At 37.6% G+C, this 27,474-nt stretch overlaps 1 long non-coding RNA gene and 1 pseudogene across 1 annotated transcript; one reads left to right on the forward strand and one right to left on the reverse strand.

The window, feature by feature from the left end:
* Positions 1–1,060: 1,060 nt before the first annotated feature.
* LOC131274216 (uncharacterized) lies at positions 1,061–5,482 on the reverse strand. Its single transcript, XR_009181413.1, has 2 exons — positions 5,401–5,482; positions 1,061–2,501 (listed from the first exon to the last, which is right to left on the reverse strand). It is a non-coding gene; the product is annotated as an uncharacterized lncRNA (long non-coding RNA).
* Positions 5,483–12,973: 7,491 nt separating this feature from the next.
* LOC111763223 (zinc finger protein 350-like) overlaps positions 12,974–27,474 on the forward strand; it is a 33,277-nt pseudogene continuing 18,776 nt past the window's right edge.

A 27,474-nucleotide genomic window follows, 5' to 3' on the forward strand; every position in this document is an offset into this window, starting at 1 on the left:
GATATTGGGGGCCAGGGATTGAATCTTGGACCTCATATGTGGGAAGCTGGCACTCAACCACTGAGCCACATCAGCTTCCCTGAGTTGGCTTTTTCATTTGTTTTACTTGTTGTCTGTGTTTTTATAGAAGGCACTGGGAATTGAACCTGGAACACTTCCCCCCATGTGGGAGGTGGGTGCTCAACTGTCAGAGTCTTGGTCGGTGACCCGAGGTATCGGGAATGAAAGATAAAGAAAGATTGGGTTCAGGGGATCTGAGAGCATTGATTTCTCAAGCTCATCAGACTTTATTGAGTCAAGGGGCTAGTATATATACCCCTAACATACGTGACATTCAGCATAAAATCAAGTTACCTATTACCCTTACCTCATTCTATATTAACTAGTGATTGATGAACACCAACAAACTTTACTGGAACTATTATTATAAAAATCAGTAACTATACTCATAAATCCTGTTATTCAGGTTGTTCTGTTCTATATGTTATTGTTCTGCCTGCAGGTGTGCTTTCCCAGCCAAGATTGTGATCCGCACCGATAATCACAAGGGACAGTTTGACTCAGTGGTCAAGGAAGTAACTTGCTTCCATGGAAACAACATGCCTTTGTTTCCCACATTTCCCCCTTTTTGTTTTAGTCAGGGTGACTGTGCCTGTCTTAAGTTGCCCCCCAGGGGGTCTTACCCATCATTGACTACCAGCCAAGCTCACTGACTTCAGGGTACTATTGTAGTGTTTTAGCAAGTACTAAGTTATTAGCCGGTCCCATTGTGTCCAAATGGTACAATCTCTGGCAAACACCTTTTCCCAGGCAAGTGACAACCATGAGCAACAGGATTAATACACATATCCCTATTCCTAAGGCAGATAAAAAATGCTGAGACTTCCACCAATCAACAGGATTAAACTTATTTAAATGTGAAATCAAATCATTAAAGATGTCCTTATCATTATCTATGTATATCTGATTATGAGACATTTCTAAAATCTTTTTCTGCAATTCCTCAATTTCTAATGACATGTTTCCTTTGTGTCCTAACATGATTTCTGATCTTATTCCATTGAAACATAGAAATGTTATAATCCAAAGGAGTAATACAAAAATTACTTTCATTCCAATCACATTTCAATCCTCTTAACAAATTCAAATTATAAACTTGATCTCCTAAGTGTAAAACAGCAGATTCCAAATCACTAATTCTGTCATTAAGTCCTTCATCAATATGCTCTTGACTATGCCATAAGTCACTTGCATTCTTGTGCCAATCATGCACATATTGCTGTGTTTGCACCGTCTCTTGCAATGTAACAGCAGCAGTGGCAGCAGCAGTGATGATACCAATGAGGCCAAGAATGCCAGCTATGAGAAGTCCCAAAAATCTCTTAGATCATTTCAACAGTCTTGAGCCAGGTGGAAAAGAAGATGACTTTCAGGAGATGACTGCCACATCCGATTCATTTTCACCGGGATCCGCACTCCTTGTCTTCGGCAAGCCATGGTGATAATATCTCCATTCTGTAAAATATTCTCATACAAGCAAGTATACAAAGCCCCATCCTTATAAAATAAAGCATTTTCAGTAATGGTAGCCTTCCCTACCACAAACACATATAGATCTCTGACACATGATTGAAAATGATGAATTTGATCTAATTGCAAATATTGTCCATCCATACTTTTATTACCTTTCCATTCAGAAGTAGATGCCACTCCTAAGAAGACTTTCCATATTTGTTTTTGATCATGGACTCCAGTGCTATTGCACCATGGAAAAGGAACCCATTTCCCTATATTTTTCCAATTACTATTATTTTTAGTAAAAATTATTTTTTTATCAAGAAACAAAAATTCATGGAAAGGATATTGTACATTACTAACTTGTTGTCCTTTGCTATTTAAACCATACTAAATAAATCTGCCCTTATATTTGTTGGGATTCCCCATAGGGGCACTTTCCCAAACTATTCCATAGGAATCATTAAAAATGACAGATCCCCTTCCCATATGGCATTCATACCATCTTTGCATATCACCAGCATTCCTCTTAGGACAACTATAACTTGGATACTTATATTCTTGGTTTATTGATAGGATGGGAATAAAGTTGCCAAAGATTTAATATTATTATTGCTAAAATTGATCATAGTTCTATTTTTCACAGCCATACATAGTGGGCGATTGCCAATGCAAAGAGGTCAGAAATCAAATGGAAGAAGGAGATTATAAATCCTTTGTCCTTCTTCTCGTGGCTTAAGTGGTAGTCTATCATCCATGGGTCCAGGAAATATAATAGTTTTATTTAAATAGACAGGAAAAGAAGGATCTTTCCAGGTTAACACTTGAGGTAATGGGGGATTAGGGATATAAGCCCAATATGTGTAATTACCATTACCATTGCTGGTTTCACTCACTATCAGTAGGATCCATATGTGTAGGAGACTCCACTTCTTCAGTCCTAGGTTTAATCCTTTTTGCCAGAAGCCAGATTTCTTCTCCATTTTCTGAAATGATAAGAGCATAACCTCGCCCCCATACTTTAACCCTGCCTTTCTTCCATTCATTACTCAAAATGTCTTTCCAAAATACTGGTTGATTCTCAGATTCTGCAATTTCTGTGGATGTTTGAGAATGCCCAAAATGACATTCAGCTGGTGTCATAGAATCATAAACGTTAAGAAAATTTAAGGTAAATAAAGCTTTAGCCAGTTGATCTTTAGGTGATATCATACCATCATCTCCCCCTTTTTGTTTTAAAAGCATAGTCTTGAGAGTATGATGGCATCTTTCAACAATAGCCTGACCTGTAGGATTATTGGGAATGCCGGTAACATGTTCAATAGCATATTTCCTACAAAAGGAAGCAAAGGATTTACTAATGTAAGAGGGCCCATTATCAGTTTTAATTTTTAGAGGGCATCCCATCACAGCAAAAGCAGACCAGAGATGTGAGCGAACATGATGAAACCATTCCCCACTTTGAGCAGTAGCCCACATGAAATGAGAATAAGTATCAGTACAAACATGAACATATTGTAGTTCACCAAAGGATGAAATGTGAGTAACATCCATCTGCCATAACTGATTAGGAGCCAGGCCTCTGGGATTAGTTCCAGCCTGAAAAGGCACTGCTGTTAGTGGTCCACAGGTAGGACAAGTGCGAATAATTTCCTGCACTTGTAGTCTTGTTAACTGTTGATATTTATTTCACAGGCCTTTAGCATTAATGTGAGTTAAAGCATGGTAATCACGAGCACTTTGTAAACACCCCACTAATAAATCAGATCGAGCATTACTTGCTGTCATAGGACCAATCAAAGAGGTATGAGAACGTATATGTGTAATGTAAATAGGATGCTGTTTTAATCTAATGAGATGTTGCAAATCAGCAAAAAGTTGAGATAATTCATCAGTAACAAAGATATGAGCCGTTTCAATATGCTTAACAGTAAGGCATACATATTCAGAATCAGGGACAACATTCAAATGTTCCTTAAATATTGTTAACACTTAATGATGGCAGCAAGCAGAACAGACGTGAATGGAGTCTGCCAAGCCTGTTCTTTTCAAGAAGTAATGTATGCTGCTTTTTTATTACTATTACTATCAGTAAATACTGAACAAGATAGTTGGGCTATGCACATAGCCCTGAAAAGCACTGCCAAAGTTTATTGTTGGGTTTTTTACAGGTAGAGGAATGCATCTGGCTTGATTTGTCTAAGAAGACACTAAAGAAAGTCTTAGCAAGTTTTGAAGTGATAGCAACACAACTGGACATGAACTTTTTGCAACAAACTAGCAGTGTTTGGGATTGCTGCATACTACAGTGTTGTTACTTTAATCTATAAGAGGTTGTTTCTGTGACATACACTCTTTTATAATAATTAAAACCATAATTAGCCACACTGTACATTTCTTTTTAATATTATGCTGAAATATTGGTAACTTTATACACTTTTAAGCATTTATAGAAACCTTTTACTCATACAACTTTAATTAACAGAGGGTTAAAGGAAAGAAAAAACTTTTTAATTTTATAACACTTTAAAACACCTTTTATTTAACTTATAATTTTTCTTTCAAGGTAAAAGAACATCTCTTTTATAATTAGTTTGGAATGAAAGGCTACTTTTCAGGAAAGCAGTTTTGAACATTATGTTCCTTTAAAAGAGATAAAACTTTTCCTTCTTGGAACACCGAGGAAATGATGAGGTTAAAGCACAAGAAGCTATTTTGATAAAACAGACTTTCTTTGTATACTGATTATTGAGGATAAAAACTTTTACCAAAACAGATTAATGATTTGAGAGGCTTTGAGAAAGAACAAAATTTTAACTTTGCATTAGTATACTACCTGATATTAAAGCTTTTAAAATTTTATAGATAGACCCATCAAATTTTATTTAACTTTAATTATAAAAATTTCTTTTCTACGAACCTTCTGCACTTTTAGTATTCACTCAGGTTTTGTTCCATATTTTACTCTTTCTTAATAACCAATCATTTCATCTTAGGACAAAATCATTTCCTGTTTCCTTAATAATAAAAACACATTTCATATAGCCCATATACGAAGTTATCAAGCAAACTTCTTATAACATAATACCATCAACACTTAACAAGCTTGTTAAAATAATAAACTTTTCTTTACTTTAAATACTTAGTAGTATGCAATATCAGAAACAGTTTCCTAGAAGCAAGTTGTCAAAGGAGGCTGGCTACAGCCAAGCTTTTCTGTTATAAAATTACCTTTTACTATTATTATTAATTCAGGTTTGTTTAATAATGACCTTTTGGAATTAGCCACTTAAACACTTTAATTTAGACAATGCTTTATAAGACTTTTTATAATTATATTATTTTAAGACAAATTTTACTTTTACAGAACACTTTTTTTTTTTTTAAAGTTACCACAATGCTTTCTATAACTTGCCACATGCATTTAAGTTCCAAGAGTTTATGAAAATTAGCCATCCTACTTTAGGGCAAAACACACTTTTTTGCAAAAACTTATTAAATTTCAATTAGCATTCTCACAAACTTTTAACCTTTTTAATATTCATTTAAGTTTTACATCCTTCATATTATCCTGTGAAGAAAAATAAGCTATTCATTTCAATCTAGGCAAGAACAACTTTTTATAAAAAGACTTATAGTAATTTTGTTAATCAAGACTCACAATTTTTATCATTGTAGAGATCTTATTAACATTTAAACTTATGTGTTAATATAAGCGCTTATTTAATTTTTGGCCATTTGAATAGAGCTCTTTTATAAATTTTTATTAATTTATATTACCATCCAGAGGTATCAAAATATACACTGACATTGAACAAACAAACACAGAACAATCACAACACAGTAACAGAAACATACAGTTTACAATTAACTCATAATTCTTACTTTCTTGGTATAGCTGCTTTTAAGCTCTCCATTATATCACATTTTAAATATCACTTCTTAAGATTTCTTCTGGAATCCATGTTGCCTGCAATATGCAAGTTTGTGCTTGGAAACATTTTTATTAGTTATCAGCAATCAGTTAAGATAACTTGAGCAGCATAAATGTAGCTAAAACTCTAATTTAGCAGTTTAGACAGACCGTTAACACATTTTTGGATTATTACTCTGTAAGACTATACTGAGACTTGAAGTTCATGAGTAAACTATTGATTTAAAACTGAAAATTCCTTTTTAAACCTTGATAAAAATTTTGTACTAATTTTATTATCTTGGTTAAATAGGCCCAATTAGAATTAACATGGAAATAAAACAGAACACCAATGTTGCCATGTTTTTCTCTTTTTTCAGTGGCTTAACTCTATTAACCCCCACTAGCCCACAGCTACATTGTTATGTAGACAGCAGGGGGGTTGCAGAGTTGCTGCCAGAATAGTTTCCTTATCTTAGTTAACACTTTAACAGAGTTTTCTTACAAGCCTGATTTCACTAACAAGGACATTATTTAGTATCTTTGCCCATTTTAAATCTTTCAATAGTTTAAAAGTTTTTGGCTCAGGATGAAACTTGACACCCCCTTGTGGGTGTTGAGCATCAGGAGGAATTTGTTGAATAGTTACAGGAAAAGCTGCTACAGCTTGCATAGCCAGAGGCTCACCTTGACTAGATCCCGGTAAAAGACATCTCATTAATAGAGTAACAGGCACAGGATTTGGCTTAAAGCTGCTATGAACATAAGGCAGGTCCATAGAGAAAAGTCCACTAGGTACTTTTCCAGGTTCTGGAAGTGCAGAAGGAATCTCATGAGTCAAATTAGGATATATGTTTGCCTTAGAAATATTTAGTTCTGACATGGATTTAGTTAAGAACAGATTTGTGTCTTTATGTAGGGAGCCGTCTCTCTCTCCCACTCTCGACACAAAATGCCATGATTCATTTGTGTCACGCTCCAAGGCTGTCATTCCTTGGTTTCCTACTTCCTCTTTCTTCCTCCCCTTTATTCTCCCCTTTCCATCACAACTCTGGTAACCACAGCAGCATGCATGTGCAAGGCGCGAAACTCTGCATACCTGGTGCGAACTTTCAGCCAATCCCCTCCTTGGACGCCTGCCATCCGCAAGACCAGCCTATCACCTATGGACATGCTCCCTTCCCTCAGTATAAATTCTAATGCTCTACCCCAATAAATGAGGCTTGAGCAGAATCCTGTCTTGCCTCCATTCTTCTCGTCTCCTGCCCCCACTTCTTCCCCACAGGCCCCTCGACTCTGCCCCCGCCGGTTTGAGAGAAGTGGCACCCAATGTAGGTGGGGCCTGGGGATGAAGTTCTCATAACAAGCCAACACAACGGAAAGCCTGGCCAGGTGATCTACACGTACTCAGAGCCTAAGCCATCAGCTTGGGCAGGAAGACCCAAGCCATCAGCTTGGGTGGGAAGACCCAAGCCATCAGCTTGGGTGGGAGAGACCTTCAAAAGACTGCCTATCTTCTGAAGACTGTCTTGGTAACTGATCGGCAATACTGGGGCAGGCATCCTCCAGTGATTGTTCCCTTTTCCTGTCCAGCCTGCAGGCCACGCTTAAAATGAGAGGAGTAAAGGTTAATGTTAAAGAACTCTCTAAATTCTTTACCTTCCTAAAAGAAGTTTATCCCTGGTTTCCACAGGAAGGGAGCATTTACAACTCATAAAGGAGCTACAGCAGCTAAAAGAATTACAACACCATAAATCCAGAAAGGCAGTTAACCACAATCCTTTTATCACCTTCCCACCCACCTGCACCTGCTTAGAAAGGCCACCCAGGTGTGCATCCCCTGCGGTGAAAAAACAAAAACAAAAACAAAAACCCTTTTTTGCATATCTGGTCCCTGAGAGGCAAACCGAAGGGCAAAACAATGAGGCAGATGATGAGGCAAATGGTGAGATGAAGGTACTTCGTGTGCATTCCACTTTCCCCTTTAAATCTTTAAAAGAGCTTAAAACTGCTGCCTCCACCTATGAACCCACTGCTCCATAACAGGCTCAAGAGATTATGAAGGCACTGTGCAGCATATGAATTATAACCCTGGCCTATTCGCCCAAATTCAAACTGCAGCCCTTAGAGCCTGCAAAAGGTCACCCACAAAAGAATGCCCTGCCTCCTCCCTCACTAATATTAAGCAGGGGCCAGAGGAACCCTTTTCAGATTTTGTAGGCAAATTGTGCACGGCTGCAGAAAGACTGTTTGGCGATACCAATACAGAAACAGACTATGTAAAGCAAATTGCCTTTGAAAATGCGAATGCGGCTTGTCAGGCCACAATTAAACCTTATAGAAAGAAGGAGGACTTGTCTGGTTACATCAGGCTTTGTTCTGAAATTGGCCCCGCCTACCAACAAGGCCTTGCTATGGCCGCCACTTTAAAAGAGGTTTTACAGCTGCAGCAAAAAAGAACTTGTTTTAAGTGTGGTGATCCTGGCCATTTTGCCCGAGACCGTCCCACCCCTGGTATTAACAAAAAGCCTAGTAGTGCCCCTAGAGTCTGTCCTCGTTGCTGCCGCAGCCGGCACTGGACTAGTGGCTGTCGGTCCCAAACCAGCATGCAGGGTCAACCTCTCCCTCCCCATCAGGGAAACGGGAGGCAGGGCCAGCCACAGGCCCCGAAACCCAAACAAGCTTATGGGGCAATCAACTTTGTTCCAGCGAACCTTTCGCAACTCTTCAAACTCCCTGCTGTCTACATGACAATGTAGCTCTGGGCTAGTGAGGGCTAATATAGTTAAGCCACTGGAAAGAGAGAAAAATGTGGCAACATTTGTGTTTTGTTTTGTTTCCATGCTAATTCTGATTGGGCTTACTCAACCAGGATAATAAAATTAGTACCAAGTTTTTATCAAGGTCTAAAAGGAATTTTCAGTTTTAAATCAATAGTTTTCTCCAGAACTTCAAGTCTCAGTACAGTCTTACAGTAATAATCCAAAAAATGTGTGTTAATGTTCTGTCTAAACTGCAAAATAAAAACTTAACTACATTTATGCTGCTCAAGTTATTTTAACTGATTGCTGATAACTAATAATGTTTCCAAGCACAAGCTTGCATATTACAGGTGACATGAATTCCAGAAGAAATCTTAAAAGGTACAATCTAAGATGTGATATATAACAGAAGATTTAAAAGCAGCTATACCAAGAAAGTAAGAATTATGAGTTAATTGTAAACTGTATGTTTCTGTTACTGTGTTGTGATTGTTCTCTGTTTGTCTGTTCGTTCAATGTCAGTGTATATTTTGATACCTCTGGATGGTAATATAAATTAATAAAAATTTATAAAAGAGCTCTAGTCAAATGGCCAAAAATTAAATAAGTGCTTATATTAATACTTAAGTTTAAATGTTAATAAAATCTCTACAATGATAAAAATCATAAGTCTTGATTAACAAAATTACTGTAAGCCTTTTTATAAAAAGTTGTTCTTGCCTAGATTGAAATAAATAACTTATTTTTCTTCACAGGATAATATCAAGGATGTAAAACTTAAATGAATATTTGGTTAAAATTTGTGAAAATGCTAACTGAAATTTAATAAGTTTTTGCAAAAAGGTGTGTTTTGTCCTAAAGTAGGATGGCTAATTTTCATAAAATCTTGGAACTTATATGCATGTGGCAAGTTATAGAAAGTATTGTGGTAACTTTAAGTAAAGAAATGTGTTCTGTAAAGGTAAAATTTGTTTTAAAATAATATAATTATTATAGTCTATATGGTTATAAATAATTATAAGAAGTTTTATAAAGCATTGTTTAAATTAAAGTGTTTAAACAAACCTGAATTAATAATAATAATAAAAGGTAATTTTATAACAAAAAAGCTTAGCCCTCCCTTCACAACTTGCTTCTAGAAAACTGTTTCTGATATTGCATGCTACTAAGTATTTAAAGTAAAGAAAAGTTCATTATTTTAACAAGCTTGTTTAGTGTTCACAGTATTATGTTATAAGAAGTTTGCTTGATAACTTTGTATGTAGGCTATATGGAATGTGTTTTTATTGTTAAGGAAACAGAAGATAATTTTGTCCTAAAATAAAATGATTGATTATTGGAAAGAGTAGAGTGTGGGACAAAACCTGAGTGAATACTGAAAGTGCAGAAGGTTCGTGGAAAAGGAATTTTATAGTTAAAATTTAATAAAATTTGATCGGTCTATCTATAAAATTTTAAAGGCTTTAGTATCAAGTAGTATGCTGATGCAAAGTTAAAAATTTTTGTTCTTTCTCAAGGCCTCTCATCATTAATCTGTTTTGGTAAAAGTTTTTATCCTCAATAATCAGTAAACGAAAAAGTCTGTTTTATCAAAACAGCTTCTTGTGCTTCTTGTGCTCATCATTTCCTCCATGTTCCAAGAAAGGAAAGTTTTATCTTTTTTAAAGGAACATAATGTTCAAAACTGCTTTCTCAAAACCAAATCCTGAACAGTGGCCTTTTACTCCAAACTAATTATAAGAGATTTGTACTTTTACCTTAAAAGAAAAATTAAATAAAATAATTAGGTTCATTTAATATGTTATAAGTTAAATAAAAGGTATTTTAAAGTGTTATAGAATTAACAAGTTTTTTCTTTCCTTAAACCCTCTATTAATTAAAGTCATATGAATAAAAGGTTCCTATGAATGCTTAAAAGTATATAAAGTTACCAATATTTCAGCATAATATTAAAGAGAAGTACAATGTGGTTATTTATGGTTTTAATTATTATAAAAGAATATGTGTCACAGAAACAACCTCTTATCATAGATTAAATTAACAACACTATAGTATGCAGCAATCCCAAACACCACTAGTTTGTTGCAAAAAGTTAAAGTCCAGCTGTATTGCTATCACTTTGTTTTAAAACTTGCTAAGACTTTCTTTAGTGTCTTCTTACACTAATCAAGCCAGCTGCATTCCTCTATCTATAAAAAACCTAACAATGAACTTTTGCAGTGCTTTTCAGGACTATGTGCATAGCCCAACCATCTTGTACAATATTTACTGATAGTAATAATAATAAAAAAGCAGCATACCTTACTTCTTGAAAAGAACAGGCTTGGCAGACTCCATTCACGTCTGCTCAGTGTACTGAACTTGCTGCCATCATTAAGGTGTTAACAATATTTAAGGAATCTTTGAATGTTGTCCCTGATTCTGAATATGTATGCCTTACTGTAAGCATATTGAAACAGCTCATATCTTTGCTACTAATGAGTTATCTCAACTTTTTGCTAACTTGCAACATCTCTTCAGGTTAAAACAGCATCCTATTTACATTACTCACATATGCTCTCATACCTCTTTGCCTAGTCCTATGACAGCAAATAATGCTCAAGCCAATTTATTAGCAGGGTGTTTACAAGGTGCTCATGATTACCATGTTCTAAATCACATTAATGCTAAAGGCCTGCAAAATAAATATCAAAAGTTAATAAAACTACAGGCACAAAAAATTATGTACGCTTGTCCTACTTGTGAACCACTAACAGTGGTGCCTTTTCAGGCCGGAACTAATCCCAGAGGCCTGACTCCTAATCAATTATAACAAATGGATGTTACTCACATACCATCCTTTAGTAAACTACAATATGTTCATGTTTATATTAACACTTATTGTCATTTTATGTAGGCCACTGCTCAAAGTAGAGAATGGCTTCATCATGTTCGTTCACATCTATAGTCTGCTTTTAATGTAATGGAATGCCCTCTAAAAATTAAAACTAATAATACACCTTCTTACATTAATAAATCCTTTGAATCTTTCTATTTAAAATATAGTATTAAAAATGTTACCGGCATTCCTTATAATCCTACAAGTCAAGCCATAGTTAAACGCAGCCATCAGACCCTAAAAAATATGCTTTTATAACAAAAAGGGAGAAATAATGGTATTATAACACCAAAAGATCAATTGGCAAAAGTTTTATTTACTTTACATTTTCTTAATGTTTATAATTCATTAACACCTGTGGAATGTCACTTTGAAAAATGTCAAATATCTACAGTGGACGCAAAAAATGAAAATCAACCAATAGTCTAGAAAGATATTTTAAGCAATGAATGGAAAAAAGGCAAGATTAAAGTAAGGAGGTGAGGCTATGCTCTTATCATTTCAGAAAATGGAGAACAAATTTGGTTACCTGCAAAGAGAATTAAACCCCAGAATGAAGAAATGGGGTCTTCTACAACTTCTGATGATAGTAATCAAACATGTGAAAGCCATATCAGCCTATGCAGTATATTTGGCACGATTGCAGCAGTATAACCCTCTGAAACAAGAAGAGCAGCCCGAAAACAATGACAACAAAGAGGCGGCTGGGACTGCCTTTTAATACTCTCACACCCCTACTTTCTGAATCATCCACCCCCTGTCTATATGCTTCAATCACCCTTTTCTTATTCCAGCTCTGTCTTGGCAAGCCAGCTAATGAGCCATATTAATACACAGGAAAGCTCCCGACTAATCCTAGTCCAAGGTCCCCCACAAATATTAACAAGTGTCCTGGGTAACATCAAGCAATGCTCTCAAGCCTATACAGAGGCAGCAGTCTTCTGAGGCACTGGACCGGCTAGCCAATGATGGGCAACTGGGCTGATTGATCAAGCAAGCGAAAACCACCTAAGACAGGGATGTGGCCTTTCGCTGCCACGATTCCCAATGACAGGTAAGGTCTAACGCTGCTAGTCAATTGCATGCCCCAACCTAAGACAGGCACAGTCCCCCCAGAATCAGTGTTCCCAGCCTTCATTACTCTCTCTAAAAAATTATGAGAGAAGGGGGACCTGTAGGGAGCCATCTCTCTCTCCCACTCTCAACACAAAATGCCATGATTCATTTGTGTCGCGCTCCAAGGTCGCCATTCCTTGGTTTCCTACTTCCTCTTTCTTCCTCCCCTTTGTTCTCCCCTTTCTGCCACAACTCTGGTAACCACAGCAGCATGCATGCACAAGGCACGAAACTCTGCAGACCTGGGGTGAACTTTCAGCCAGTCCCCTCCTTGGACGCCTGCCACCCGCAAGTCCAGCCTATCACCTATGGACACACTCCCTTCCCTCAGTATAAATTCTAATGCCCTACCCCCAATAAACAAGGCTTGATCAGAATCCTGTCTTGCCTCCATTCTTCTCGTCTCCTGCCCCCACTTCTTCCCCACAGGCCCCTCGACTCTGCCCCTGCCAGTTCGGGAGATCTTTAACTTCAAATAACTCTTCTTCCTGATCCTCCTCCAAGTTCCTGTCTTTACCTGTATCATTCATAGCTGTTTCCTCCCTTGAGAAAAGAACAATCTCTTCTTCTTTGTCAGACTGCAAAGGATCTAATGCAGCAGCAATATGCTGTCCTAAGGCCCAAATTGATACAGGTATATACTCTCCTTTCTGATATGCTCTCCGCAATGCTTTCATTACTTGCCTCCACTGCTTAACATTCATTAAATTCTTTCCTTGTGGTTGAAACCAATAACAATGCTTTTGAACCAAAGCAAACAATTCTAACAAATCTGCAGTCTTAACTGTGATGCCTACACTGTGCAACAGTGTTTTCAAAACCTGTGAATATTCTTCCAAGCGTCCTGGTTGATTGCCCATACCCTGATGCTAGCGGAAAGCAAAACTTAATAATATGAAGCAGCAATCTACCTGGGTTAATTAATTTTGACGCTCCTTACCTTTAAAAAAGCTTTTCAGCTTTCCGCGTTCCTGATCCAGAGGTGGAAGATTCTATGCTGCCGTGTCTTGATGAATCCTCTGCCTCAGGCCCCTCGTTTGGGTGCCACCTGTGGGAGTCTTGGTCGGTGACCCGAGGTATCGGGAATGAAAGACAAAGAAAGATTGGGTTCAGGGGATCTGAGAGCATTGATTTCTCAAGTTCATCAGACAACTTTATTGAGTCAAGAGGCTAGTATATATACCCCTAACATACGTGACATTCAGCATAAAATCAAGTTACCTATTACCCTTACCTCATTCTATATTAACTAGTGATTGATGAACACCAACAAACTTTACTGGAACTATTATTATAAAAATCAGTAACTATACTCATAAATCCTGTTACTCAGGTTGTTCTGTTCTATATGTTCTGCCTGCAGGTGTGCTTTCCCAGCCAAGACTGTGATCCACACTGATAATCACAAGGGACAGTTTGACTCAGTGGTCAAGGAAGTAACTTGCTTCCATGGAAACAACATGCCTTTGTTTCCCACACTCAACCACATCCCTTCCCTCTTCTTAAGATTTATTGAGTTTCCTGAATTTGAGGTTTGAGGTGTTTAATCAGTTTTGCAAATTTCTTAGCACTCAGATGTTTGGATAATTGTATAATCAAAAACTTGGCTGGTCTTTGTCCTCAGTTCCTGAGGAAGCAACCTCTGAATCTTTGGAATTCCCTATGATAGCAGTGTCATTTGTTCTCCATGGTACTTCATGGTGGGCCCAAGATCACATCTGTTAGTTCAAATACTAGCAAAATGACCTGGGGGGGGCAGCCATACCTGCAGCCCTAGGATGGGGGTTGACCACATCAGAAAGACCAACCACATGATTAGGCAGTTTGGGGCTTTGAGCCATGTTATATCAGCCCAGATCAGCCCACCTCCCCAACCTCTAGGAGAGGAGGGGGCTGCAGACTGAGTTCAACCACTTGAACACTGAATCTATCAATCATGCCTATGTAATGAAACTCCATACAAAAAACCCAAAAGAACCTTCTAGGATTGATAAGATGCATCTCTGGACTGGGGGTGTGAAGCATTCTTACTCCATGCAGAGAGAATACAGAAGCCTGCTTTTGAGGCCTTCCCAGACCTCACCCTATGCATCTCTTCTTTTGGCTTATTTGTATCCTTTTACTATAATAAAACTACAGTCATAAGTATAGCACTTCCTAGAGTTCTGAGTCATTCTAGAGAATTATCAAACCTGAGGGTGTAGTGAGAACTCCTAAATTTGAAACCAGTTGGTCAGAAATGTGGGCAGCCTGGGTCCCCAAACTTGCAACTGGTGCCTGGAGGACAATCTTGCAAAGGAAGGCCTTTAGACTATGGAGTCTGGCCTAACTCCAGGTATTCAGTCAGAATTGTATTAACTAAGCTACTTCAGTATTTGCAGTTGGTGTCAGAAACTTGTGGAAGCTGGTAGGTTGTGTTTTTGTTGTTGCTGTTTTGAGGTACCAGGGCTGGAGATTGAACCCAGGACCTTGTTTGTAGGGAGCCAGTGCTCAATCACTGAGCCAAATTGACTCCCCCAAAATTTTTGATAACCTAAATAAAAGTGCTTGAACATTATCCAATTTTCTCTCCCAGAACTTGAATAAGAATATGCTTTATAATATGTTCTCACTCTATCCTCAATATTTGCTAGCTTCTCCTTTAAATTTTCCATCTATTTATATTCTGTGCTGCATTTTGGATAATACCTAATTCTTAAATCATCACTTCAAGGCATCTAATATGATTTTAACCTGTTTACATATGCATAAATGTATGTTTATATATTTTTTCTTCCCAAATCTGCCTAGTATATTTTTTGAACTAGCTTTTTTCCTCTCCCCTTCCCTGCCCCACCCCCCGTTGTCTGCTCTCTGTGTCCATTTGCTGTGTGTTCTATGTCCACTTGTATTCTTATCAGCGGGACCTGGAATCTGTGTCTCTTTTTGTTGCATCATCTTGCTGCATCAGCTCTCCGTGTGTGCAGTGCCACTTCTGGGCAGGCTGCACTTTTTTGTGCTGGGTGGCTCTCCTTATGGGGTGCACTCCTTGGGCATGGGGCTCCTCTATGTGGGGGACAACCTTGCATGGCACAGCACTCCTTGTGTGCATTAGCATGGTACATGGGCCAGCTCATTACATGGGTCAAGAGGCCCTGGGTTTGAACCTTGGACCCTTCATATGGTAGGCAGATGCTCTATCTGTTGGGCCAAATCCACTTCCCTGCCTAATATTTTATAGTCTCCTGTTCTTTAGACATTTTTTGATGGTTTCTTTCATTCCTTACAACATTTTAACTACACTTATTAAACAAATACCATCTTGTAATTCTGGCATTTTCAGTCTCTTTACAATTACTTCTGACCTGCCAAGCCTGGGAAGGCTTTTTGATAAATATAAGAATATATTCTATTCATTGTGATGTCACCTGTGTATGTTTGTCCTTAGAATATGTGATCAAATACATACATACATATATAAAAATATGTATGTATATAGATTCTTGGTTTGTAAGAGGTTTAATAACTATGCAAGATAAATATTCCTAATTCATTGAATGAATGGAATACTGAATGCAGAATGGACAAGTATAAAATATTCTTTAGTATTTTCCTTCTACCACAGTGTATTTTTAAAATTATAGTATTGTGCTGCCTATACAGTTAAAATGAGCAGAATAACTTCCTTTACATTCCTTCCATATCAATAAAAGGGAAACATTTCATATTAAATGGGACTGTATCATTATAGGAATTGCCAACATTTGACAATGTGGCTGTGAAATTCACCTGGGAGTAGTGGCAGTTGCTGGGACCCTGCTCAGAAAGACCTGAACTGAGACATGATGTTGGAAAACTATAGCAACCTAGTACCAGTGGCTGAGGACAGCTGTTCTGTGTCACTCAGTGGTGACACAGAAAGCTGGTGTGAGGCTTTTCCTTTATTGGCAGCTCAGTGCTTCAGATTTCTGCATGGCAGGATTTCACATCCTTCTCTGGCTTCAGACAAGAGTCTAGAATGTCCTCTCTTCTTAGAGTAAAGACTGTACTTTGTGGATGTGAAAAATATTTAGTCCTTAAAATGTAGCATTCTCCCATTTTGACATACCTCAGCCCGATTCATTATGTCTCAGTCTGTCAGAATGTTGGCCCAAAAGGTATCAGGAATGAAAGAAAGAGAAAAAGGAGAATGAAACAAAGAGAAAGAGAGAGAGAGAGGTGGGATCAGGGGGTCTGCAAGGAGAGACTCATCAGACAACTTTATTGTTTACAAGGGGCTCTATATATACCCCAGTCTATGTGAGAACAAGCAGCAACATGCAGTTAACTAGTAACATTACTCATGATCTAAGGAATTCAAAAAATCTTATCTCAAGCTGCAAAGTCTAAGTGTTCTATTTACTATAAAATAGATGTGCTCATTTTTATCTCTGCCTGTGACATCATCCTGATAGTCATCAAGCATTCTACCTTTGCATTCCTTGTGTCACAAGCATAGCCATGGAGACAGTACATCTCTCCATGTGAGCCCACTGTGCCTCAGTTTCCAAAATTTCCCCTTTTTTGTTTTAGTCAAGGTGACTGTGCCTGTCTTAGGTTGCCCTCCTCTGACAGCCTTACCCGTCAGAGACTACTAGCCAAGCTCTTTGACTTCGGGAAATTATTGAAGTGCTTTCGTTAGCACCAAATTATTAGCTTGTCCCATGGCTGTTATGCTTTGCAATTTTCTTCTAAAGCACTGTCTGGCACAGGCAAGAATCATGAGCAACAGAACAAATATGATTAGCCCTATTCCTAAAGCTGACAGGAAATGCTGTGATTTCCACCCATTAACTGGGTTAAATTTTGTAATATGTGAAATCATATCTGAGAAAATATCCTTATCATTTGCTACATGAATTCAAAAGAGACATCTCTAATATTTTCCTTTCTAATTCAATTATTTCCAGAGAAATATTACTTATATGGCCTAATAAATGATTCTTAATTTTTTCCCATACTATATCCAATGAATTATATGCAAGTGGAGTTATATGAAAATACTTTCATTCCAATCACACCTCAACCCCCTTAAAAAATTTAAATTATACAATTGATCTCCAATATGTAACACAGCTGATTCCAAATCATTAACTCAATTATTTAACTGCTCATCTATATGCTCTTGAATATGCCACAAATCACTAGCATTTTTATGCCAATCATGTACATATTGTTGCATTTGTACTTTCATGTAAAGCTACTGCAGCAGTAGCAGCAGCTGTAATGATTCCAATCAGTCCCAAAATGCTTATAATAAGCAGTCCAATAAAGCATCTAGTCCATTTCAAGAATTCTTATATAGCAATAATTGCCTTTCATGAAACAACTGCCAAATCCATGTCATTCTCACAGGTATCCAGATGCCTTTTCTTCTTCTGGCCATTGTTATTGTTTCTCCATCCTGCAACACACTTTCTGATAGACATGTATACAAGGCACCATTTTCATAAAACAATGAGTCATTCTTTTTTAAAAAAAGATTTATTTTTATTTATTTCTCTCCCCTTCCACCCTGCCCCAGTTGTCTGTTCTCTGTGTTCATGTGCTGCATGTTCTTCTTTCTGTCTGCTTCTGTTGTTGTCAGCAGCACAGGAATCTGTGTTTCTTTTTGTTGCATCATCTTGCTGTGTCAGCTCTCTGTGTGTGTGGCACCATTCCTGGGCAGGCTGCACTTTCTTTCACACTGGGCGGCTCTCCTTACAGGGCACACTCCTTGTGCGTGGGGCTCCCCTATTTGGGGGACACCCCCACATGGCACGGCACTCCTTGCATGCATCAGCGCTGCACATGGGCCAGCTCAACACAGGTTAAGGAGGCCCAGGGTTTAAACCATGGGCCTCCCATGTGGTAGACAGATGCCCTATCCACTGGGCCAAGTCTGTTTCCCAAAGAGTCATTCTTAATAGTTATATTCCCATTTATGAAAACAAATGGATCTCTAACACAGGCCTTAAGATGATATGTTTGATTAAGGGTCAAATACTGTTCTGTCTTATTTATATTTCCCAACCATTCATAAATAGGGGCAATTCCAAGAAATACTTTCCACAAAGTCTTTTGTAGGTTATAACTTTGAGTGTCATTGGCCTAAGGGGCCAGTATCCATTTTCCTTTGTAATGTTAACAGTTCCTGCCACAATAGCAGAAGGAGAGAGCTTACAGGCCCGAAGTCCATAGGCAGACACAAGCTGCAAATACAGTTTCAGGATTTTTAAAGTTAATGTAATGCATGGCAGCAATTGCCACAGGTTTCAGTGAAGTATTTTAACCTCCGGCCATATTTCTGCTTTCACATTTCCCCCTTTTTGTTTTAGCAAAGTAATGAATACAGCTCAGGTGGTTTTTAGTTGTATTACTTACACCCTGGAGTATTTGAATTGTGCATCTGAGGGCTCATGCCTCTCAAGAGCAGAAGGAATCTAATGTATAGTCATTGAAGTGAGCACAGTGGACACTCATGGGTGAAATCCATGAGCTGTTGGCAAGTAATAGGCAGCTGGAACTGCTGGGCTAGGCACCACAAGCTCTGGTACTCATGATGTTCACCTTTTTGGAGGAGCCACTCTACCTTTTCTCAGGTTTCAGTGGTAGGGCCCTGGATCTTCACAAAGGCATCTGTGTCAACAATCCTAAAAGGGATGTTAGTGGGGTGGGCAAGGACTTGACAGTCACCTGTTACTATTAGCAGGTATTCCAGATGTTTTTTCATAGATCTTAGGGTGATTTACAACAGTCCATCATTTCTCTCTGTCTTGCTTTTAGTATTTGCAATCCACCCCTGGATAGGGATGGCAGTCTTTAGAGTGACCAGACACTATTGGGTTAAGTCTTTCACTTTTAGCAGAGCCTCCCATACTGCACACAATTGATTTTTTATATTTTGCTTTTGGCCTCCTTCCAGAATTGTGATTAAAACCCAAGGGGTACTTGTTTAGAATTTTGCCTTTGCCACAAACCCCACCCAAAGCCAATATTGGTGCTTGCCACATCTAATTCATAGGCTAAGTTAATGTCCACAATTTACCTTCCTTTTATTATTATTTAAAGCAGCTTGCTGGAGGTTTTCCTACTTCCATGAAGGACTTTCCCCAATTAATACATACAATGGTTTTACTATTTGAGCTAAATGAGGGATGAAAGATTTTCAGCACTTCAACAATATTACAAACTCTATTAACATGAGAAAACATTGCACTCCACCAAGTACAACAGAGGGCATAGTTTTATCCCACCCAACTAAGCAACATTTAGGAACTTGATAGAGCAGCAAGGACTTTGCAGCCTGTCCCAATTGTTTGCCCAGTTCAGGCTCTTAAGATAAGATACTATTGTCTCTGATGTTTCTTTTACATTCTGAAAAAAAAAAAAAGATTACATCAGTAGAGTTTCAACCACAGATTTTTCTACACAGCCAGATTATTATCACCATGCCAGGACAGATGGTTGGGCTATGGGTACAGCCTTGGGGAGGCACTGCAAAAGTCTGTTGATTTTTCTACTGGTAGGAAAATGCAGGCTGACTTGACTTGTCTAAGGAAATACTAAAGAAAGTCTTGGCACATTTTAAAACAAAGTGATAAATTAGTTGGATATTAATTTTTTGCAACAAACTAGCAATATTTGGGACTGCTGCATACTACAATGTTGTTACTTTAATTTTTGATAAGAGGGGTGACGGACTTGGCCCAGTGGTTAGGGCGTCAGTCTACCACATGGGAGGTCCACAGTTCAAACCCCGGGCCTCCTTGACCCGTGTGGAGCTGGCCCATGTGCAGTGCTGATGTGTGCAAGGAGTGCCCTGCCACACAGGGGTGTCCCCCGCATAGGGGAGCCCCACAAACAAGGAGTGCGCCCCGTAAGGGGAGCTGCCCAGCGTGACAGAAAGTGCAGCCTGCCCAGGAATGGGGCTGCACACACGGAGAAATGACACAGCAAGATGATGCCACAAAAAGAAACATAGATTCCCGTGCCACTGACAACAACAGAAGTGGACAAAGAAGACACAGCAAATAGACACAGAGAACAAACAACCGGGGTGGAGGGGGAAGGGGAGAGAAATAAATAAAGGAAATCTTTAAAAAAAATTTTTTTTTGATAAGAGGTTGTTTCTGTGACACACACCTTTTTATATTAATTAAAACCATAATTAACCATATAGTACATTTGTTAAATATTATGTTGAAATATTGGTGAATTTATACACTCTTAAGCATTCATATGAATATTTTACTCATACAACTTTAATTAAAAGAGGTTTTAAAAAAACTGTTAATTTTATAACACTTTTATTTTTTAAGATTTATTTATTTATTTACTTAATTCCCCCCTCCCCCGGGTGTCTCTTCTCTGTGTCTATTTGCTGCATCTTGTTTCTTTGTCTGCTTCTGTTGTTGTCAGCTGCACAGGAAGTGTGGGCAGCACCATTCCTGGGCAGGCTGCACTTTCTTTTGTGCTGGTTGGCTCTCCTTACAGGGTGCACTCCTTGCGCGTGGGGCTCCCCTATGCGGGGTCACCCCTGCATGGCAGGGCACTCCTTGTGTACATCAGCACTGCACATAGGCCAGCTCCACATGGGTCAAGGAGGCCCAGGGTTTCAACCACGGACCTCCCATGTGGTAGACGGATGCCCTAACCACTGGGCCAAGTCCGTTTCCCTTATAACACTTTTAAACACCTTCCATTCAACTTATAACATATTAAATGAACTCAACTGTTACTTTAATTTTTCTTTCAAGGTAAAAGAACAAATCTCTTATAATTAGTTTGGAATAAAAAGCTACTTTTCAGGATTTGACTTTGAGAAAACAGGTTTGAACATTATTTTCCTTTAAAAGACATAAGATCTTTTCTTCTTTGAACACCGAAGAAATGATGAGGTTAAAGCAGAAGAAGCTATTTTGATAAAAGACTTTCTTTGTATACTGAATTACAATAAAAACTTTTCATAAACTTTTACTAAAACAGACTAATGACTTGAGAGACTTTAATAAAGAACAAAATTTTAACTTTGCATTGGCATACTATTTGATACTAAGCCTTTTAAAACTTTATAGACAGACCCATCAAATTTTATTTAACTTTAACCATAGAAATTTCTTTTTTCATGAACCTTTTGCACTTTCTGTATTTATTCAGGTTTAGTCCCACATTTTACCTTTTCTTAGTAACCAATTATTTTATTTTAGGACTACATTATTTTCTGTTTTCTTAAAAATAAAAACACATTCTATACATCCCACATATATAAATTACCAGGCAAACTTCTTACAATGCATAATTACCATCAGCACTAAACAAACTTGTTAAAATAATGAACCTTTCTTCACTTTAAATACTTAGTAGCATGCAATACCAGAAACAGTCCCCTAGAAGTAAGTCGGCAGGGGAGGCTGGATGCCAACAAGTTTTCCTGTTATAAAATTACCTTTTATTTTTATTATTATTAATTCAGGTTTTGTTTAATAATAACTCTTTGGAATTAGCCATTTAAATACCTTAATTTAAACAGTGCTTCATTAAACTTCTTATAATTACTTATAAACATGTAGACTATAATTATATTATTTTAAGACAAATTTTATCATCATGGAACACATTCCCTTACTTAAAGTTACCACAATACTTTCTACAACTTGCCACATGCATTTAGGTCCCATGAGTTTATGAAAATTAGCCATCCTATTTTAGGACAAAACACACCTTTTTGAAAAAACTTATTAAATTTCAGGCAGCATTCCCACAAACTTTTAACCTTCTTTAATATTCATTTAAGTTTTACATCCTTCATTTTATCCTGTGAAGAAAAATAAACTATTCATTTCAATCTAGGCAAGAACAACTTTTTATGAAAAGACTTATAGTAATTTTGTTAATCAAGACTTACAATTTTTATCATTGTAGAGATCTTATTAACATTTAAACTTATGTGTTAATATAAGTGCTTATTTAATTTTTGGCCATTTGAATAGAGCTCTTTTAAAAATTTTTATTTATTAATTTATATCACCATTCAGAGGTATCAAAATACACACTGACATTGAACAGACAGACAAACATAAAACAATTAAAACACACCAATAGAAACATACAGCTTACAATTGACTCATAATTCTTACTTTTTGGGTATAGCTGTTTTTAAGTTCTCCATCATATCACATCTTAGATTTTACTTTTTAAGATTTCTTCTGGAATCCATGTTGCCTGTAACATGCAAGCTTGTGCTTGGAAACTTTTTTTTAGTTATCAGCAATCAGTTAAGATAACTTGAGCAGCATAAATGTAGTTAATCTCTTATTTAGCAGTTTAGACAGACCATTAACACACATTTTTTGGATTACTACTCTGTAAGACTATACTGAGAGTGGAAGTTCCGGAGTAAACTATTGCTTTAAAATGGAAAATTTCTTTTAATGCCTTGATAAAAATTTTGTACTGATTTTATTATCTTGGTTAAATAGGCCCAATCAGAATTATCATGGAAACAAAACAGAACACAAATGTTGCCATGTTTTTCTCCTTTTCCAGTGGTTTAATTCTATTAACCCCCACTAGCCCACAGCTACATTATCATGTCGACAGCAGGGGGTTTACAGAGTTGCTGCCAGAATAATTTCCTTATCTTAGTTAACACTTTAACAGAGAGTTTTCTTACAAGCCTGAATTCACTAACAAGGACTTTAGTATTTTTACTTGTTTTAAATCTTTCAATAGTTTAAAAGGTATTGGCTCAGGATGAAATGACACTCTCTTGCAGATTATTTACATCTGGTGGTATTGCATATAATGTTACCAGGAAAGCAGACAATAATTGATTAACATAAGGCAAAGCATCAGCAACATCTGAAAACATTTCTAACTTAGGCTTAGTAATAGAAGGCAATTCAGTAGGTGCAGAGGGTTGTATTGGATACACAGAAGATATTTCATTAGGACACTTCACTGAGCTTTTGTTGATAAAAGGGTTAATATCAGGATGAGGGGGAAAACCTGACAGTTCCCCATTCGCCTCAAGCTCCTGTTCTTGTTCCAATTTACTTTCTTTCATATCTAATTTACTTATGAGCTTAGAAAATATGGTAATTTCATTTTTCTCTCCTTCAGACTGTAAAGGATCTAAAGCTGCTGCTATCTGGTGGCATAAGGCCCACACTGATAATGGAATGAATTCCCTTTTTTGATACGCTCTTCTTAAAGCTTTCATTACTTGTCTCCACTGTTTCAAATTTAAAACATTACATCCCTGAGGCCGAAGCCAGCAACAATGCTTTTGTATTAAAGCAAACAATTCTAGTAATTCATAGCTTTTTACAGGCACCCTATTAACTTTCAATAAAGTTTTTAACACTTGCAAATATTCTTCCACATGTCCCATTTGATTACCCATTACCCTGATGACTTCATGGAAATGTTTCTTACTTAATCTTGAAGACTCCAGTCACACTGCTTTGGACGTCTCACTTGACCCTTGATGAGGTCTTTTCTGCAGGTTCCTGATATGATTTTGAAAGACTCACTTACTTCTTCAGATCCCATGTTGGGTGCCAGTTGTTGGACTGTCAGCCCAAAGAGTATTGGGAATGAAAGAAAGAGAAAAAGGAGAATGAAACAAAGAGAAAGAAAGAGAGAGCTGGGGTCAGGGGGTCTGTGAGTAGAGACTAATCAGAAACTTTATTGTTTACAAGGGGATCTATATATACCCCAGTCTACATGAGAACAAGCAGCAACATGCAGTTAACTTATAACATTACTCATGATCTAAGGAATTCAAAAAAATCTTATCTCAAGGTGCAAAGTCTAAGTGTTCTATTTACTATAAAATATATGTGCTCCAACCAATCCAGTGTCCACATAGAAGAGGTGGCATTGGATTGGGAAAAGTGGACATAATGGACAAAGGGTATGGGGAAAGGCAGGAAGAGATGAGAGGTGGAGGCGTCTTAGGGACATGGAGCTGCCCTGGATGGTGCTTCAGAGGTAATCACCGGACATTGTAAATCCTCACAGGGCCTACATGATGGAATAGAGGAGAGTATGGGCCATGATGTGAACCAATGTATATGAGGTGCAGAGGTGCCCAAAGATGTACTTACCAAATCCAATGGATGTGTCATGATGATGGGAACGAGTGTTGTTGGGGGGGGGGGAGAGGGGGGGTGGGGGGGTGGGGTTGAATGGGACCTCACATATATATTTTTAATGTAATATTATTACAAAGTCAATAAAAAATAAAAAAATTAAAATAAAAAAAAAAAGGGAAAAAAAAAAAATATATGTGCTCATTTTAACCTCTGCCTGTGGCATCATCCTGATAGCCATCAAGCATTCAACCATTGCATTCCTTGTGTCACAAGTGTAGCCATGGAGACAGCATGTCTCTCCTTGGGAGGCCACTGTGCCTCAGTTCCAACATCAGTCTTCTATCATTTCCCATGACAGGGTATCAAGCTAGCAAACCAGATGTGCTTTCCAAGTTAGAATGAGGAGAAGAATTGATAATAGGAAAAGGAATCTACACTTAATCCTTTCCAGGTGAGTGAATGAGTGAGCCAGCAGGTGGATGGCCAAGGAGTCATAGTCTAGTCATTTAGAGATGTCACATCTGGGAGGATGTCTGAGGATACATAAACAGCCTCCAGGTAACTTCTCCATACATGAGCTCTTTTTCTTAGTAGGAGTTTAGAGGAAAATACACCGCTTTCTTCTCTTCTGGAATCCAATTCTCATTTATTTTATCTACATTCTGATTTCTTCTAGTTGTTTGCCTACTTCTCTTCTTCTTCCTCCACTGTCACAGTGTTTCTGCCTATTTCTTCTACCTCCTTTGCTGTGAAACTCCACATTCCGAGCCTCTCTCCAAAGAGAGATCTTGAATTCAGTGGCATCGTCTAAATAGCGCATCTTCTTGCTTCATTGGGAAATACTGATTTCCCTACCTAACATTCAATCTGGCTGCTATGCCCCCACTATAAACTGTTCTCTCCCTGTGTGTTGTATATTTCCTTAGCTTCTTCTTTGCCCACTTCTGAGGGTCTCCAGAGTTTCTGTTTTCCATTTCCTGCCCTGTTCTTACAATCCTTAAAAGTCTCCTTTAGGGAAGCAGATGTGGTCCAACCAGTTGAGGGCCTGCCTACCACAGGGAGGTCCCAGGTTTAGATCCTGGTGCCTCCTAAAGAAGATGAGCTAGATGCCGCACCTGCTGCAATGAGCTAGACACCACACTGCCACAACAAGCAGACACCTAAACAAGCAGATGCCACAAGCCAACAGATGCCACAGCCCACAGGAAGCAGATGTGGCTCAAGCCATTGGGCATTCACCTGCCATGTGGGAGTTCCTGGGTTTGGTTCCCAGTGCCTCCTGGAGAAGAACAGTGAGCAGACAGACCAGAGAACCATCTGGGGAAGAAGAGGGATAAAAATTAAAAAAATAAAAATAAAGTAAATAAATAAATCTTTTTAAAAAAGTCTCCTTCATTCTAATGCATTAAGCTCTTGTACTCTATGGAGACTCCAAAATTGTCTCCTTTAATTTCTAATTTGTATGCTAGTATCATATTTTACCATCTCCAGAACAGCTACCCTATGAATTCAGACATTTTGTTCAAGGAACTGGAATCATCTTCCTCAAAGAAAACCCCTTTCCTCTTTCTTCTCTTAAGTTTAGGTTCTTCTGAACTATGGTACATCTTCTATCTGCCCATCTTGGTGTTACTGTGTATCTTCTCTATCTGTTAAGCTCTTATTAAAGGGATGTTATTGCTCTATTCATCTCCCTAGAGCTTTTCTTTTTATAGTCTGATGGCACTAAGTCCTAGTTAACTGTTTTACTTGTCATATGACATTGAAAGTTTTCTACTGTGAAACCCTTCCATAATATGGTAATATTTTTTTCACTTGAACCACTTTTTTAAACTGTACAGCTTCTTTTTTAACTTTATTTTGTACATTTAATAATTGAAAATATAAACTATTAAAAACTAAAAAGAAAACAGTTGAATAAAAACATACATTTCTCAGTTAAATGTACTAGATACCTATAAATTTTTTTTTAAATCATGCAATATGTTACACAATATATTTGGTTCATAGTAATGCAATCACACAGTATTTGTCCTTTTGTATCTGGCTTGTTTCACTCAACATAATGTCCTCTTAAGTTCATCCATGTTGTCATATGTTTTATGACTTCATTTCTTCTTACAGTTGCATAATATTCCATTGTATGAATAGACCACAGTTTGTTTATCCATTCATCTGTTGATGGATACCTGGGTTGTTTCCAACTTTTGGCAATCATGAATAATGTCAGTATGAACATCAGTGTGCAGATGTCTGTTCATGTCACTGCTTTCAGTCTTTCTGGGTATATACCCAGTAGTGGTTTTGCAGGGTCACATGGCAAGTCTATATTCAGCTTCTTTAGAAATTGCCAAATAGTCCTCCATAGAGGCTGTACCATTCTGCATTCCCACCCACAGTGAATAAGTGTTCCTATCTCTCCACATCCTCTCTAACACTTTTAGTTCTCTGTCTTTTTAATAGTGGCCATTCTGATAGGTGTGAAATGAAATCTCATTGTAGTTTTGATTTGCATTTCCCTAATCATTAGTAATGTTCAGCATTTTTTCATGTGTTGTTTTTGTGTGTGTGTGTGTACCATTTGTATTTCTTCTTTGGATAAATGTCTGTTCAAGTCTTTTCCCCACTTTTCAATTGGGTCATTTGTCTTTTTATTGTTAAGTTGTAACATCTCTTTTTATATCCTGGATATTAAGCCCTTATCTGACATGTGATTTCCAAATATTTTCTCCCACTGAGTGGGCTGCCTTTTCACCCTTTGACAAAGTCCTGTGAGGTGCAAAAGTATTTAATTTTGAGGAGGTCCCATTTATCTATTTTTACTTATGTTGCACATGCTTTGGGTGTATTTTCAAGAAGCCACCACCTACTATCACAAGGTCTTGAAGATGTTTCCCTACATTTTCTTCTAGTAGTTTTATCATCTTGGCTTTTATATTTAGGTCTTTGATACATTTTGAGTTGATTCTTGTATAGGGAGTGAGATAGGAGTCCTCTTTCCTTCTTTTGGTTATAGATATCCAGTTGTCCCATCACCATTTGTTGAAAAAACTGTTTTGTCCCATTAACATTAACTTGATAGGTTTGTCAAAAACCAGTTGACCATATAGGTGAGGGTTTATTTCTGGGTTCTCAATTCTATTCCACTGATCTATGTGTCTGTCTTTATGCTAGTACCGTGCTGTTTTGACC

Source organism: Dasypus novemcinctus, chromosome 18 (assembly GCF_030445035.2).
Source record: "Dasypus novemcinctus isolate mDasNov1 chromosome 18, mDasNov1.1.hap2, whole genome shotgun sequence".
Taxonomy (NCBI): Eukaryota; Metazoa; Chordata; class Mammalia; order Cingulata; family Dasypodidae; genus Dasypus; species Dasypus novemcinctus.